The sequence below is a fragment of the Colobus angolensis genome, unplaced genomic scaffold (assembly GCF_000951035.1).
Source record: "Colobus angolensis palliatus isolate OR3802 unplaced genomic scaffold, Cang.pa_1.0 Scaffold275, whole genome shotgun sequence".
NCBI classification, from domain to species: domain Eukaryota; kingdom Metazoa; phylum Chordata; class Mammalia; order Primates; family Cercopithecidae; genus Colobus; species Colobus angolensis.
Genome location: NW_012115988.1, coordinates 1,391,397 through 1,408,558, shown reverse-complemented (window position 1 = coordinate 1,408,558; position 17,162 = coordinate 1,391,397). Strand labels below are relative to the sequence as shown.

General features: G+C 36.8%; 1 pseudogene across 1 annotated transcript; it reads right to left on the bottom strand.

Moving 5' to 3' along the window:
* Positions 1–1,407: 1,407 nt before the first annotated feature.
* Positions 1,408–2,809, bottom strand: LOC105516133 (annotated as a pseudogene). Its single transcript, XR_001002438.1, has 2 exons — positions 1,691–2,809; positions 1,408–1,429 (listed from the first exon to the last, which is right to left on the bottom strand). The product of XR_001002438.1 is annotated as a eukaryotic translation initiation factor 3 subunit I pseudogene (transcript).
* Between the last annotated feature and the right edge of the window lie 14,353 nt (positions 2,810–17,162).

Sequence of the window (17,162 nt, the reverse complement as noted above, 5' to 3'; positions counted from 1 at the left end):
AGATCTTGAAACGTGAGTTAGGGACACTCACGTTGATGCATTTGAAACTTAAATTACTAGATTCCACTTAAGTCTTTGACCTTCACTGGTAGCTCACTCCCTTCTATTAAAGGCTAGCACTCCCTGTGCTTAAAGATGATGGAAATGATTGTTTCTTGCAATAAAATACAAACTCTATCAGAATTTATTGCCATCTGCTCTTCTGGCCACCAGTATGTCTCAATATAACCTGAAAAGGAAAGCCCTGGGTCTTTTGGAAGAGAAAAAGACCAACCTCAAAGGAGCTACAGAGCATATATCAGTATAAACATATATCAGCAACATATATCAGTAGGCTGCGATAGAGGATGCATGGGATTGGATCCTGAGAGTACTGAATCAAGGAGGATTTATAAAAAAAATAGTTTATTAATATTGGGAAAGTCTTCCATAATGTAAAATTTCACACCCTAACAAAGACCCAGGAAATAATGATATCATGTTATTAGGAGGACTCTCAGCAGCGTGAAGAAAGTGATAGACCATATTACATGCAAGAGAGGTGCCAGAAGTCTTATCAAAAGTAGTAAAAGAAGGGATTCAAAAGGTTCAGAGATACATGCTAGAGGAATATACTGTGTAAGTCACCAGATGACTGTTACACGTGAGATCTCATAGGACACTGGATTTACTGGTGATCTGGAATACAATGATGAGAAATGCACCAATATAATTGAAAAACTCAGTGATGGCCATCTTTTGTAAGCCAGGGAAGATGGTGGAAAATGCTCTCATAGAACTGGGTTCATTGGTAACAAGGGAGATCCCAAAATAATAAAGGCTAAGTGGATATGCTTAACCATCAGCAAGAATGTGTGCACAATTGCTGTAATAAGCAGCAAAATCAAAGTGGAAGCCAGGAGACTCTGGCCCACAGAAAGCTATTCAGTTCCTAGGGGTAGGACAACAAAGGTTGTTTATCAATTGTAATAACAAAATATATTTAAGGATGAGTGACCTGGAGAATGAGGGCAGCTATCTCAATAAAATGTCACAATAGTTTCTGGACCTGGGCCAAATCTCAGATCTGGAAATCAGATTTTGATTGGCCAAAAAAGAAGCTAGGTCTTGATAAGGAAGTACTCTGCAATACTATGGCAAGTGTACATGGCAATGACTTCCTCTGTTTTCTTCCAAAGCAACCTATGACCGGACCAGCTTCATGGGCCTATCATTTGCCTCTGCACTCAGAAGCGTTCTGTGCTTGGTTTAGTGCTCTGCTGTGATTATCATGAAATTCTTATTAATTTTTTCTTTGACTCTGTTTTTTTATTACCAAACAAATTTATTTCTCAGAGTTCAAAACATTATGTGAGAAGATTTCGTGGCCTAGATAGAGATCCAGCTTCTTATGCCTAAAACTCAAATTTAAAGTGTTTCATTCATGTCCCTGCAAAGGACATAATATCATTCACAGAAAACCAAACACTACATGTTCTCACTCATAAGTGGGAGTTGAACAATGAGAACATATGGGCACAGGGAGGGGAATATCACACAGTGGGGCCTGTCAGGGGGTGGGAGGCAAGGGGAGGGATAACATTAGAAGAAATACCAACTGTAGATGATTGGTTGATGGGTGCCACAAACCACCATGGCATATGTGTACCTATGCAACAAACATGTACGTTCTGCACATGTATCCCAGAACTTAAATATAATAAAAAAGAAAAAGAAAAAAATAAGAATTCTTATAAGGTAGAGGTTGAAAAAAAATTCAAAATACTGTGGGTCGAAGTAGTGGATTATGAACATAACCATCCTCACTGCCACTGCTGTAGCGCTCGCCATCAGGATGGAAGGCAACACTGTTGATAGGTCCAAAGTGCCCCTTGACTCTTCTGAACTCTTCTTCAAAGGCCAAATGGAAGAACCTGGACTCAAACTTACCAAACCTGGTGGAGGTTGTGGTTGTATCCATGGCTTCCTGACCACTGCCCAGCACAACATGATCATAGTTGGGGGAGAGGGTAGTTGAGCTGATGAGACGTTCTGTTCAGAAAGGCTTCTGATGTTGAAGAGTTGTAGAGTCAAAAAGCTTGGCTGTGTTGTCTTTGGATGCAGTGACAAACATGGTCATGTCCCTGGATACATGGGTGTCGCTGATCTGCTGGGAGTGCTCCTTAACATTCACCAACACCTCTCCAGGCTTGGCACTATACTGGTTGAGCTCTCCACTCTCATGGCCTGCAATGATGCAATCCCCACAGGGCACTAGTGATGTTAGAGTTATTGCAAGGGATCTTCCGGTGGGACTCATTGTTGTCAGTCTGGCTCGGATCCTGCAGATCAAATAAGCTCACAAAGCACTGATAGCTTTTCTGCTTCTCTGTGGATAACATGATGATATTGCCCCCAAAGTCAAAACTGCAGATCCACACAGCTGAATTGTTCTTGAGTAGGGCCAGCTGTTTCCCTGTTTCACAGGCCCAGAGATGACAGTTGTTGTCAGCTGAATGGACCAGGACATGCTTGGTGTCCCAGTCAGCATCCACATACCACACAGCTCTGGTATGGCCCATGTAGATGCCCAGCCTCTCACCATTCACAGAGTACCATGCATTAACGATAGGTTCCTTGGCCGCGGTGAAGAGGAGGTCTCCTTCACAGTTATACTTCATCTGCCTAATGAACCACTCATGGCCCTACAGTAGGACCAGCTTCATCCCCGCAGTGATGCAAGGAAAGCTGCAACTGATTCTGTGTTTTATATGTCTGATTTAACAAAGACTATGTAAGCAAGCAGAGGAGATTGAGTAGGTACCATCTGTGTGCTTTCCAATTCTTGTCATTCCACTTGCACATAGTATCACCCCATGAAAATGGAAATCCAGTGGATCAAGGAAGCATGGGAATTCATTGAGACTCCGAGTGAGAACAAGTGTGTTGCACTTATGACTACATAATGTGGTCTGCTGTACTTCATCTGCCTAATGAACCACTCATGGCCCTGCAGTAGGACCAGCTTCATCCCAGCAGTGATGCAAGGAAAGCTGCAACTGATTCTGTGTTTTATATGTCTGATTTAACAAACACTATGTATGCAAGCAGAGGAGATTGAGTAGGTACCATCTGTGTGCTTTCCGATTCTTGTCATTCCACTTGCACATAGCATCACCCCATGAGCACGGAAATCCAGTGGATCAAGGAAGCATGGGAATTCATTGAGACTCTGAGTGAGAACAAGTGTGTTGCACTTATGACTACATAATGTGGTCCCCAAGGCCACACTTTCCAGTTGAATCAAAACTTGCTTTAAACACAGAAGGAAGGCAGTTACATTCTAAGAAAAACAATGTCCAGGGAGCCCTTTTATCTCCTTCCTTACTCTTGTTATTTGCCTGCATTCGTCAACCACTTATGCTGAAAATGATGATATAGAAGAAAAGAGAGCAACTTACGTCCTTTCCTTTAGACATTCCTGACTCATAGTAACCTGAAGGCAGAAACCGTTGGTAGAATATGTGCATGTCAACAAGTAAAATTAAAATGGTTGGGTTTTATGGAGCATCTCAATTTCTGAAAAGAGTGAGGTATATATACATGCATGAGTTAGAAAATAAAAATTATGTCATTTTGGCAATTCCTCATATGAATTAAATGTTCTCATATTTGCTTTTAAAACTAGTATTGCACAATATTAAGGTGAACAGTATTTCACCTTAAATATGAGAACATTTAAAAGAAGTATTTGGGAATACTTCTTTAACCCATATTCTAAGTAATGTAAAAGGCTTCCAGCTTTAAGTAGGACCCAGAGCAGAAAAGAAGTCTGCATCAGGTCTAACCTGTGGAACATATAGCTAGAAAGGACACAGCTATGGGTTCATGGGAAGTACCCATAGAATAATCACAACATAGACCCATAGCATTCAGGATTATCTATAGTGAAGAAGAATAAACATTTTTGAAAAATAGCTCCTTGTGAGCTATTGAACCTATTAAAAAAGAGAGATACCAGTTAGCCAGAAATGTCCATTAAAAGTTGTATTCTATCAGACACACCAAGTCACAGTACAATGGAAATAATAGATTAGGCATGACTAGAGGCAATAAAAGGGTTATGCAGACATAAGTAGGATGAGCAAGTGGTCCAGACCCCCATGTTTTCTGACTCTCTTGAACCAGCTTTTCCCTCAGTTCATAGCTATAGCCTAATGGGGGATTTTATAACCAGCTGATGGAGGAGAGAAAAGTCAAAATTGGTTTAAGGATAAAATTTGGTTCAGATCAATCTTAATGGGAAGAACTGTAAGTGGTTCTCTCAGTAATCCACTTTGTACGGAAAGGAAAGTAGTTTGAAATAGAATTGTCATCAACCCTAAGGGAGTATCAAATAACATAGTTGCTTAGTCAGGTGCTTAGAGGAAGAAACATTGATAAATCAGAGCTAAAAAGGTCAGAGGCAAAGCCATGTGGAGAAATCTGTAGGCATGGGTATAAAGAACTTTGCAGCAGTCAGCTAGTTGATGCCAGTAGCCTTTGTCATTGGCCATTAATGGAGAAAGTAGCACAGTGACAGATAAAGGCTAACAGCCTGGGGTCTACTCCACAAAGTTAATCAAGCTACTGCTGCTAAAAAATGTCCAACTTGCAAAAAACAAAGACTTAAGCTCAGTTCTACCCATGGCACCATCTTTTGAGGGGTCCAAAAAGAAGTTTGGTGGCCAGTTGCTTACATTGGACTATTCCAGCCTGGAAGAGACAGTGATTCATCTTTACTAGAATTTACACACATGTATTCAAGGTAAAGTTTGGCCTAATGTGCTCTTAGGGTCTCAGTAAGCATCACTATCCCTGGGTTCAGCGGGTATTTGATCCACTGCACAGGATCCTATACAGCATTGCATAAAAAGCAGTCTATCGCAAAGGCCATGTGGTGGTAGCCACATAACCGCTGACTCCATCACATACAGCACTGACTAGAAGCTGCTGGCCTGATAAAACAATGAGACATTCTACAGAAGATACAACTGAAGCACCGTCTTGGGATGAGATCCTGAAAGGACAGAAAACCATGAACTAGAACAAAATAATACCCTAAACCAGTGACCAATAATTTGCCTTCATGTCCTTGTAAGGCAGAATAAACAAGTCCAGAAACAAAAACATAGACATAGAAATGGCTCCACTCACCAACACATCTAGTAATCTACTTATTTTTGCTTAAACATCCCATGGACTCTGAATTATGTGGTTTGTTTATAGGTCCAAATCCTCATGCCAAGAGACCACCAGACAAAATGAAAGAGTCACCATTCTGGGAGGGAAAATAGACTGACCATCAGGAGTAGGCAGGCCAAATAAGTGGGGATAAAGAATAATATGTTTGGCAACTAGATGAGAGCCCCTGTTGTGATGCTAGCCCAATTTTTAACAAAAAAATAGAAAATCCAACAGCCCTGTTCTGAGCAGATCATGGTGACTAGTGGCTCAAATCTAATAGATATAAAACTCTGGACCATCCTTATAGTTAAGGCATCCAAGTCAGCACAGCTTACAGAAAGGGTCAGGAGAATGTCTAATGGTTGATATAGGAGGGAGACAAAGAATATCATTTGCAGCCTCAGAGAAAGCTGCAGTGAAGTGAGAATAGAAAGTCTGTGATTTATCTCACCATTTTCTCCTATTATATACTTCTCCAGGAAAAGTGGCACATAAAAATCCTGAAGGAGCTCTCTAAGAACTTATGTGATACATGTAGAACTGCATAGGGCAAGCAATGGATGGTAGTGGATGCCTTGGTGAGCCATGCAGGTTACCTGCTGCACCCCAGGCCTGAAACACTCATTTTCCCAGCTTTTCAGGAGTGTTGGCAGCTGACAGTTCTCTCCTGAGTTCCTCTCAGGTCATCATCCTCAGATGAAGAAAGCAGTTCATCCAGAGTCAAGTTCTTTTCCTGGGAGCAGCCCAGATCTAATGACTGGTTACAGTAGAGTATTGATATGGCTTGACTCTGTCCCCACCCAAATCTCATGTCGAATTATAATTCCCAATGTTGGGGGAAGGAGGTGGTGGGAGGTGATTGGATCATGGGGGTGGATTTTCCCTTGCTGTTCTCATGACAGTGCGTGAGTTCTCACAAGATCTGGTTGTTTAAAAGTTTCTCCTTTCACTCTCTCTCTCCTGACTCCATGTGAAGATGTGCTTGCTTCACCTTCACCTTCTACTATGATTGTAAATTTCCTGAAGCCTCCCCAGTCATGCCTCCTGTACAGCCTGTGGAATGGTGAGTCAATGAAGCCTCTTTTCTTTATAAATTACCCAGACTCAGGTAGGTCTTCATAGCAATATGAGAATAGACTAATAGAACATAAAAGCTTGTCTTGCTTTCCTTGATTAAAGACAACTCTAAAGAGGCATCCAAGCAAAGGAGCTCCCTGTGCTATCAGCTGAGGCCTTTTTATGACTGCACACCTTTCTACTCAATTGTACTTCTTTTGATCTCTTATTATGTACAATAAACTTCCTGAAAATCTGTGTCTGAGAATCTGTTTCCTGGGAAATCTAACCTGGGACCCTGCCCAAATATTCAACACCACTGTTGCAAATCTCAAAAAATAAGGGAAAGGATGGGAGAAACATTTTGCAGATACACAGATTGCTGTAGCATTATCCAACTATAGAGAGCTATAGCTTTGATATAAAATAGTGTGCATTGCATATAAAAATCCCAGACAACAGTATAGCTAAACTAAATTACCAGACAAATAAATTCCTTTCCTCATCATTGATTTAATAGGAAAAATAACATGGGAGCTGAGGAAAGTTCCATTTATATGCAATGTAAATGAAACTGAATAAAGACTTTTATTTCTTTATGAGATGTCAAATTTAAAAGCTGATAGGAGCTGTAAATGAACTGAAACAGGATGAAGAGGGTAAAAATCCCACACTATTTTTTGATTGCTGGTTACATATACATTACAAGGATTATCAGAACTAGGCATTACTTAACAAGCTAATCATAAGAAAGCAGAAATAAATGAACATTAATTGCATTGGAATTTGAAGTAAAATATAGAGGAAATATTTTAGGAAGATGAGGCAATACAACTGACCATGTTAAAGTAGCTAAAAATCATGTCCATACATATGTCTTTCCCAGATTTCCAGATTATTAATGTGATTCCTGTAACACTGGCATTTCTCTCTGCTGAGAATCATAACAGTTTTTTTACTTTTGAATGTTCTCCTAGAATAGCTTCTCAGACTGAATCCTAATTGTATTATCAGATTCGGCATAAACTGTATCAGGCATAAATATAATTTAATCATAATCCTAATGACTTAAATAGTCACTTTAGCTGGGACCCAATGATGATTTTATCTCAGCATCATTTATGATTCAGGGTTTTTACCTCTAAGTAGGAAAGCTTTCTTTCTTTTGATTACAATCCTAATTTTTTTTCAATAATGGTTTACTGTCCCTTGGGTATACCAGAGAAGTCACCTTCACCTTCTACTATGATTGTAAATTTCCTGAAGCCTCCCCAGTCATGCCTCCTGTACAGCCTGTGGAATGGTGAGTCAATGAAGCCTCTTCTCTTTATAAATTACTGCATAAATCATATATGCAGGATACCTAAGCTTATATGAAAAGAATGAGAAGAGAAAACTACTTTTGTATTTTGATTGCAATTCTATCACATTAGTGGACAAAATTATTCTAAAATCAGGATACATTAAATACTTTACAGCTATGCTTAATGTGACCTAGGTTCTTATGTCGCACTACCTCAGGTAAGTTACCTACGTTTTGTTAGTCTCCTTCACTGTAATAAAAGTATCACAATTGCATTAGGTCCACCTTAAAGACCATCTAATAAGGAACACTTATTAATTAGTATAAATGCATGAATCTTAAATTAAGGTTCTCAGTAAAAAACTAATAATGGTTATAATAATAATAAACAGCTATTTTGACAAGCCAAAGAAATAACAATAACACATAATCATACCATAAGTTTCATAGGCTATTTTAAGTGAAATGGAACAGGATAGCCAGTTTCACATGCATGGCTAGCATAATAAAACTATCTTTCTTTTTTGAGATCCAAGAGTTGACTTTGGCTCTTCTCTGAGCATCAGTGATGTGAAGTAGTGCATATTTTCTGAGGCCCTCTGGTTTTACCTTCCCTCACAGTGGAAAGAACATCAAGCCTTATAATGCAATTGAGATCTTCCTTAAAAAAATGCCTTAGCTCAGTGACTGATCATACAGTTTGTTGACAAAAGGAACTTTCTTAAGATAAATATTAAAATTGTTTGAGAGCTTGTTTTTCACTTTGCACACTACTCAGAGGTTGTGTTTATTTTTTTTTTTGCATTGGCGTAAGACCATTTATTTATTTCATAACATCATGGGGTTGCTATTGTATTATCTCTATTTTCACTTCAATCCAACCAAGGGGAAACTTCTAATCAATGGCTCATAGATCATTGAATTCTGATGCCAGAGCCATGTGGCATTAATGGTTAGAGAAGTTGTCAGTTCAGCCTTCAGTCTTAGGTCTTAAGTAGACTTTTTTAATGCCCCATTACCTTAGGAGTACTGCCTAAATACTTTTTTCTCCTTTCATTTATTCAGTGCTTCTCTAAGCAGTGTGTGTTCAGGTAGTATTTTTTAATACTGTGGCCTATGAAAACAACAACAAACCACTTGATCGTTATTTGAATATCCCAACCCAAATAGTACACTTTTACCTCTGCCCTGCACCAGCATGATTATTCTCTGAAGAAACTTAACTATAGACTGTAGGTTCTGAAAAGGCTGCCAACAGTAATTAGATGGTGAAAAACTGATTAAACTTAATGAACAGTGAAGCCAACCAGTTGACAAAACCACCTAATACCAAGATGTCCTTTATATTTAAGAGTGAAGTCACTCTTAAATATAAAGAGAGCTGAGGACCATCAAACATTTGATGAAGGTTCTAATGTAAAAGACACCAAAAGAAACAAAAAATAAAAATGAAATAAAAGAAAATAGCTATACACAGAGAATAATAACTTCAAAAAGAAAAAGAACAAACTATAATTGATATTATCCATGAGATAAGATATTACATACATGAAATAAAAAAGGAAGGTTTAAAAAGTATAATCATAAAAAAATGAAGGAAGTCTTGGTAATTAAATATAAGATTACATAATTTTTAAAATGTCAGTAGATGTTTGAAAGATATACTTGAAATCTGAGTCAGAAAATAAGATTTAAAAGACAAAGACATGAACAATAGGAAAGAAGAATTAACAATATCAAAGGATAACTCCAGGAGGTTGAATATCTTGCTAATAGGATTTCCAAAAAGAAGAAAATAAAATTTGAAGGGGATAAAAATTATCAAAGAAATAATACCTTCAATAAAAAGCCCTTCCCCAGCACACATATCACATGATTTTATGTTTCCAGGTATAAAAAGAGGATCCTAATAGATTTCAGAGAGAACAAAAAGTGAGTAAATATGGAGGAATAAGAGTCAGAATCATTGAACACAATAAGAACAACAATGGAAATCAAAAGACATTGAATAATGTCTTAAAAATTCTGAACTTAAATATTTTCCAACCTTAAATTTAACCCTGTATTGTCTTTATGCACTAACCAAGTATGAGGATTTTTAAAAATAATTTTCAAACCTGTAGGTTCTTATAAAGTATATCTCCATTATACTTTTTTCCCAGAAAGCTACTTGTAAATGTATTCTGCCAAAAATAAGAAAGTAAATCGAGAAAGCTGATGACCTGGGATCAAAACCACATAGGAGTCTCAATTCCCAGAATGAGGGCAAAAGAAAAAATGTAAGGTGAGACTTGTTAAAAGCAACAAGTCTACAATGAAATAGAAGTATAAAGGGCTTCCAGGAGAGAGATCTCCAATAATAAAAATGGAAATAATGGAGTAAATTATATATTTGTAGCTATATTAAAAGAAACTTTTACAGTTTTCTTCTCAGCTCCTCTTGCAGATGGACTAGAGATAGCTAATTAAAAAGCAAGTGGGTTTTAAAAATAAAGCAATTATAAGTTATTTGATACTTTATGTGCTACTCAGAGTAGTAAGGTATCATCTTTTTATGTTACATGATAAAAAATAGCAGCTATAATTTTTTAGGGTCTTCTATATGTAAGGCATATTTAAGAAGGAAATTCTGCCATTTATGACAACATGAATGAAGCTAGAGGACATTATGCTAAGTGAAATATTATGCCCAACACAGAAAGACAAATACTGCTTGATTCTGTTTATACGAAGTATCTATAATGTTAAGCTCAAACAAGCTAAGAATGCAATAGTGGTTTCCAGGGTTTAGGGGAACGGGGAATTGGGAGTTATTCAATGGGCATACAGATTCAATTACGCAAGATGAATAAGTTCTAGAGATGTACTCTACAACATTATGCCAACAGTTAACAATAAAATATCGCAAACTTCAAAACTTAAGAGGAAATTTCACTTTAAGTGTTCTTATTACAATCACAAAAACAGAAACTAAGACAAATGGACACAAGAAAGCTTTGGGAGGGGTTGAATATGTCTACTACCTTGAATGCAGTAATGGATCACGGTGTTTGCCTATGTACAAACTCATCAAACTATATAAATTAAGTATGTGCAATTCTTTGTAAAACAATTATACCTAAATAAAGCTGTTAAAACATAGAATTATAATTGTTTTGTAAATTAAAAATCTGACAGAGAAGCTAAATGACTAGCTCTAAGTCATATATAGGCATAAAATATAGATTCAAATCTATATTTTAAAGTCTATGCTTTTTCTAATAAAGCATGTTCATCCAGCATGCTGTTACATGTGCATATTGCATGTATATAAAATGCAATGTTACAAACCATGCTGACATATAATATTGTTTTTGTCTTTACTTGTGCTATATGTGCATGTATGTATGTGATTATCTCAATCAAATTGTAAGCATTTAGTGGAGAAAAATTCTATAGTCTACATTCAAAGTTACTGTTTTTGAGGATTCTCTAAAGCCTGGCAGAGAATCTTCTATACAACAGGCTTTCAGGTACTGTTCATCTGCTGGTACTTTTTTGTGCTCTAAAACAATCTTTTTGTATAAAAAATATATATGATGTAAATAAGAGAAATTGTCTACTTATATGTTTCCATAAAACTTTACTTTGAAAGCATTTTTACCTTAAAAACAAAAGATAAGTATTTTTGTTTGCTTGTTTTTTTTTTTTTTTTTTTTGAGATGGAGTCTCGCACTGCCTCCCCAGGCTGGAGTGCAGTGGTGCAATCTTGGCTCACTGCAACCTCTGCCTCCCAGGTTCAAGCAATTCTCCTGCCTCAGCCTCCCAAGTAGCTGGGATTATAGGTGCCCGCCACAACGCCCAGCTAGTTTTTTGTATTTTTAGTGGAGACAGGATTTCACTGTGTTGGCCAGGCTGGTCTCAAATGCCTGACCTCGTGATCCACCCTCCTCAGCCCCCAAAAGTGCTGGGATTACAGGCGTGAGCCAGATAAGTTTTTATATTTTTCTGTGCTAAGAGGAGCACACTTATACAAAGAACTTTCAATACCAATTTGATCTTGGATATCAAGAGATGAAATGTTATAACTATATTAAGATTTAATTACAATGAATGCAATATATCAGAAATTTATACATCTAAGAAAAAGCAAGAAAAGCAAGAAAAAGAGTTCCCAGAAAGAAGTTTTGTTTTATAGGAACTAAAATTGAGTTTTTAGTAAGAAGAATTTATTAACCCTGTTGTATATTAATATAATAATTTCAATGAATTATACATGAAGACCATTGAAAATCTTGAGAGCCATCTGGGGGTACATGAGGTAGAAAACATACTAGAGTGTTCTGAGTCGTAAATGAGAAGTATAGTTTCTCATTCTTCATATAAAAGTAAAACAGACAACTGTTTTAAGAAGTATGTATATGAAAGAGTGGGAAGATGTAATAGAATACTTCCAGAAGGGTGCAGAGTCAAGCAATGGTATTTTCTAAGATGAAAAAGACTCGAGTTCTTTGAAGTGGTGATGGGAAAGATTGAGATGAGAGGGTGAGTTTAAATACACAAGAAAGAGAAAGGATTGCTGATAAAAAAAAGAAGATTCTTTGACAGATGGGGGTAAATGGATCCTCAAAAAAAATGGAAGATTTGGTTTTCTCAGCTCTTTTGTTTTAAAGCTATTTGGTTTACCTATTAGCTGGGTTTAGCCCTGGCTTCTGAATCAAACCTTATTTAAGTCAAAAATTACTTCATTAAGCAAATGTTTTAGAATGATCAAACAGCAACAGCCTGTTAGACTGAGCAAGAGCAAAGTCTACTGGAGTTAATAAACAGGTTCCCATGTTTGCTTTGTCTTGTTTTCCAGACTTACCAGGATGCCGGGGCCCATAATGACAGCTAGGGTCTTGTGGTATTAACCTCCTTGTGGTTTACTTTTTTCCCTGGTATGCTATGGATTAGCCATGATCAAGATTCTGGTATATGTTTCCTCTCACAACTCTTGCTGTCTCTTTATTTGATAGAATTTCTCCTGTCTGCTACCAGTCCTTTTCCTGTCCTGGAATCCAGAGGTATGTTATTCAACCCCAACTCAGTAACTCAATCTCTAGTAATCTTGGACAAACTTGCTGGACACAAAGTACATGCTTAGAGTGCCAACTTTGCCTTCCTGGAATTTTCATAGTTATGCTATAACTTCCTACTGGTATATACTACACACCTAGGCCATATGGTAAAGCATGTTTCTTCAAGGCTGCAAACCTGCACATCATGTTACTATACTGAATACTCTAGGCAGTTATAACACAAGGGTAAGTATTTGTATATCTAAATATATCTAAGTATAGAAAAAGTACATTTAAAATGTGATGTGAAAGATAAAAAATAATACACCTGTATAGGGCACCTACCATGATTGGAGCTTGCAGGACTGGAAGTATCTGGGTGAGTCAGTGAGTGGTGCGTGATGTGAAGGCCTAGGACATTACTGTACACTACTATAGACTTTACAAATACTGTACACTTAGGCTATAATACATTTACAGAAATTGTTTTCTTTCTTCAATAATAAACAAATCAGCTTACTGTAGGGATTTTACTTTATAAATGTAATTTTTTAAAAGTTCTATTTTATAATGATACTTAGCTTAAAACAAAAACACCTCGTACAGCTGTGCAAAAATATTTTCTTTCTTTATATCCTTATTTTATAAGCTTTGCTCTATTTTAAAATTTTTAAATTTTACTTTCTAAACTTTTTAATTAAAAACTACAATACAAACACCCACATTTTCCTATTCCTACACAGGGTCAGGATCATCAATATCACTGTCTTCTACCTCCACATCTGGTCTCACTGAAAAGTCTTCAGGATTAATAACACATATGGAGCTGTCATCTCCTGTGATAACAATGCCTTCTTCTGGAATATGTCCTGAAGGACCTGCCTGAGGATTTTTACAATTAACTATTTTTTTAATGAGTAGAAGGAGTACACTCTAATATAACAATAAAAACAATAAAATATAGTATAGTAAATATACAAACTAGTGACATAGTCATTTATTGTCATTATAAAGTATTATGTACTGTACATAATTGTGTGTGCCATCCTTATTTATTTATTTATTAAGACCGAGTCTTGTTCTGTCACCCAGGCTGGGGTGAAGTGTCATGATCTTTGCTCACTGCTACCTTCACCTCCTGGGTTCAAGCAATTCTCCTGCCTCAGCCTACCAAGTAGCTGGGATTACAGATGTGCACCATCACGCCTGGCTAATTTTTTTGTATTTTTAGTAGAGATGGGGTTTCACCATTTTGGGCAGGCTGGTTTTGAACTTCTGACCTCAGGTGATCCACCTGTCCCAGCCTCCCAGAGTGCTAGGATTACAGGCGTAAGCCACCACGCTCAGCCGTGCTATCCTTTTATACAACTGGTTTGTTCACACCAGGGTCACCACAAACATATGAGTGATGTATAGCACTACGATGTTAGGATGGCTGTGACATTACTAGGCAGTAGGAAGTTCTGGCTCCATTATAATGTATGAGACCATCAAAGTATAAGGAGTTCATTGTTGACTAAAATGTTACGTAGAACATTATTGTATGTATATGTGTGTGTGTGTGTGTGAGTGTGTGTGTGCGTATAATATATATATGTCAGGTGGTAATGGATTACATGGAAAAAATTTAATCAGTAAAGAAGGATAGGGAGTAATATAAGCAAAAACAGTAGGTTAGAATTTTCAATCTGATAGAAATATCAGGAGAGGCCTCTTTAAGACAGTTATATTCACTCCCAAACAAGAAGCCGCTGAGGAGGGAAGACATGATAAAATACATTACCGAGAGAGGAAAGCATAAATGCAAAATTCCTGATGCCTGGAATGTTTGAGAACCAGCAAGAAATAAATCATTTATTATTACTATTATTATTCAAACTTTTTCAAACATCCTATGACATTATTTTTTGTCCCCATCTTGCAAATAATGACATAGAAACTTAATAAAGTTACCAAGTAAGCTACAATAAGGTTTCTTTCCAAGGAGCCACACTGCTTGCATTAACCAGAGTTTCCAATGGTGGTGCATATTTTGGGCTAGATAACGTTTTGTTAAAGGGGCAGTGGGACCCGTCCTGGGCATGACAGATCCCTACTGCTAGATGCCAGCGACATCCCCCACAGCACTCTCATGATAACCAAAAATTTCTCCAGACATTGTTAAATGTCCACTGTTGAAGTGGGAAGGCAATGAAATGATGTCCATTTGAGAACCACTGTTACGAAGTAATCCAGATGACGGGCAAAATAATCATTCTAAATGACTACAAGTGAGGTTAGGTCTATTGTTAAGAAAGGACATATTAGTTGCAGCACAGTGATGATATGTATGACTGTTAATGGTCATTTCATGTATAATTGGTTGACTCCACTATGAGGCAATTTGAATCAGGCTTAAAGATAGACCCAAGGCCAGGCGCAGTGGCTTAAGTCTGTAAACCCAGCACTTTGGAAGGCTAAGACGGGCGGATCACAAGGTCAGGAGATCAAGACCATCCTGGCTAACACAGTGAAACCCTGTCTCTACTAAAAAATACAAATACTAGCCCGGCGAGGTAGGGAACGGCTGTAGTCCCAGCTACTCGGGAGGCTGAGGCAGGAGAATGGCGTCAACCTGGGAGGCGGAGCTTGCAGTGAGCTGAGATCCAGCCACTGCACTCCAGCCTGGGCGACAGAGCGAGACTCTGTCTCAAAAAAAAAAAAAGATAGACCCAAACACCAAATTTATTAATTAATTTATTAGAGTAGGCTTATGCTATGCATTACTCAACAATATGCATACAAAATTAAAAGCAAGCTATGGAAATTCTGAGCAATTTTACTTAATTTTAGCTTGAGAATATGTATGCACATATTTTATTAGCCTAATTCATTTTATTAAAGAGCATAAAATATATTTTATATTCTAAATTTTAAGACAAAGATATCATTAGATTTTATTGATTTTCCAAATAAGTTCATTTCTGTATAATTAACTCATAATGAGTATACCTTAACTTCATAATATGTTGAACTCTTCAACTGCAATTTATATACCCTGCAACTAACAGAGTTATTATGCTTTCAAATGCTGTCTATGCCATTCTTTGAAGGTGTGGCTTGGTAATATATTATGTATGTCTTATGTGACTTAGTAAAAAATGCATAATTGTGGATTAAGGATGCTCAATTCTCATCATTTAAGCTAACAGATATAAGATTTTCCCACTTTTTAAATGCATATTTCCATTTTACCATTGGGGCTATCCATGGCTAAATGATAAATGGATGCTATCATGTAATAGTTTAAGAAATGCAGTGGATAAAGCAGCTCTGAGTGCATTCAGGCATGCATTGAGAAAAGATGGTTGAGAGGCTCTTTGGCCTTAACCTTACAGAAGGAGGTTCTTCCCTGCCCTTCTAAGCAGAGCCTACTACTTAGGACCAGGGGTATTTACGGCTTTGCTTTCCATGAGGCATTAAGAGCCCTCCTACCAGATTAAGACATACAAGCATGCTAGAGAAGGAATTGTGCACTGGAGCAGTTGTTTACAACATGACTTGAGCTAATTAAAAATTAGAATACAGTTACAGTTCTAATGCTGTTTAATCAAGCACCAAATCATAAACTCTTCCTAAAAAACATGTGCCTCTGATAATATTTATAGAAAAATGCTTACTCTAAACCTACCATATTCCTATGTACAGAAAAACAACAAGCATGTCATTTTTGACTTTAAAATTGTTTTTCAAAGTTCAACATGATGGAGACATATTTCTTAAAATTAAACTGATTTAAACTGCAAAGTTTATGAAGTCAGAATCCTATGTGGCAATTACCTTTCTTATACTTTCCAAAATTGGGGTTGACATCCTTATGAAATATATGGGTATAAGGTTTCTTTTTCCCTTTAAAGGATGCATTGAATTTCATTTGAAGCCATCTAGTAATGTTACCATTTAGTTATTTCCCCCAAATAGTAAAATCACAATATTTGAATACAACATATTCTTCTCATCTTTTTATTAAGCAAAATTTTTAATCCTAAGTGCTGCTCTTTTTCTTTGTTTGTATTTTACTAGCATTTTCTAGAGAAGAATGAAGATAAATGGAATTATGTTTCATCAGTGAGGGACTTCACTTATTGAAGATTATTTCCTTAATTTGCCAAAAGCTGACATTTTCAGTAAAACAATTTGCCTGTTTTAATTATAGATTTTTGGATTAATAAAATACAAGGAGAAATTTTATGCAAGTGGTGAAAAGAAAATAGAATTTTGATCAAGGGGAACATTTTTGTTGCTATATAGTTTTATGAGATACTATACATTCCAATGATTCACATAAGTCCGGGAATTCAAGCATGGCATAGTAAGTTCAGATAAGATCCACAAGTGAATAACTAATTTTTTAAGCAAGTGCAGCTTATATTACTATTGCAATAAACACAGTTATTAACAGCAGGGCAAAGCAGTTTAGCAGCCTTTTTATTAAACTCTCTTCCCATGTTCTTACCTTTTAAAACCCATGTAAACAAATGAGAGGAATTTTCATAACAGATTGCATACATACTATTTTT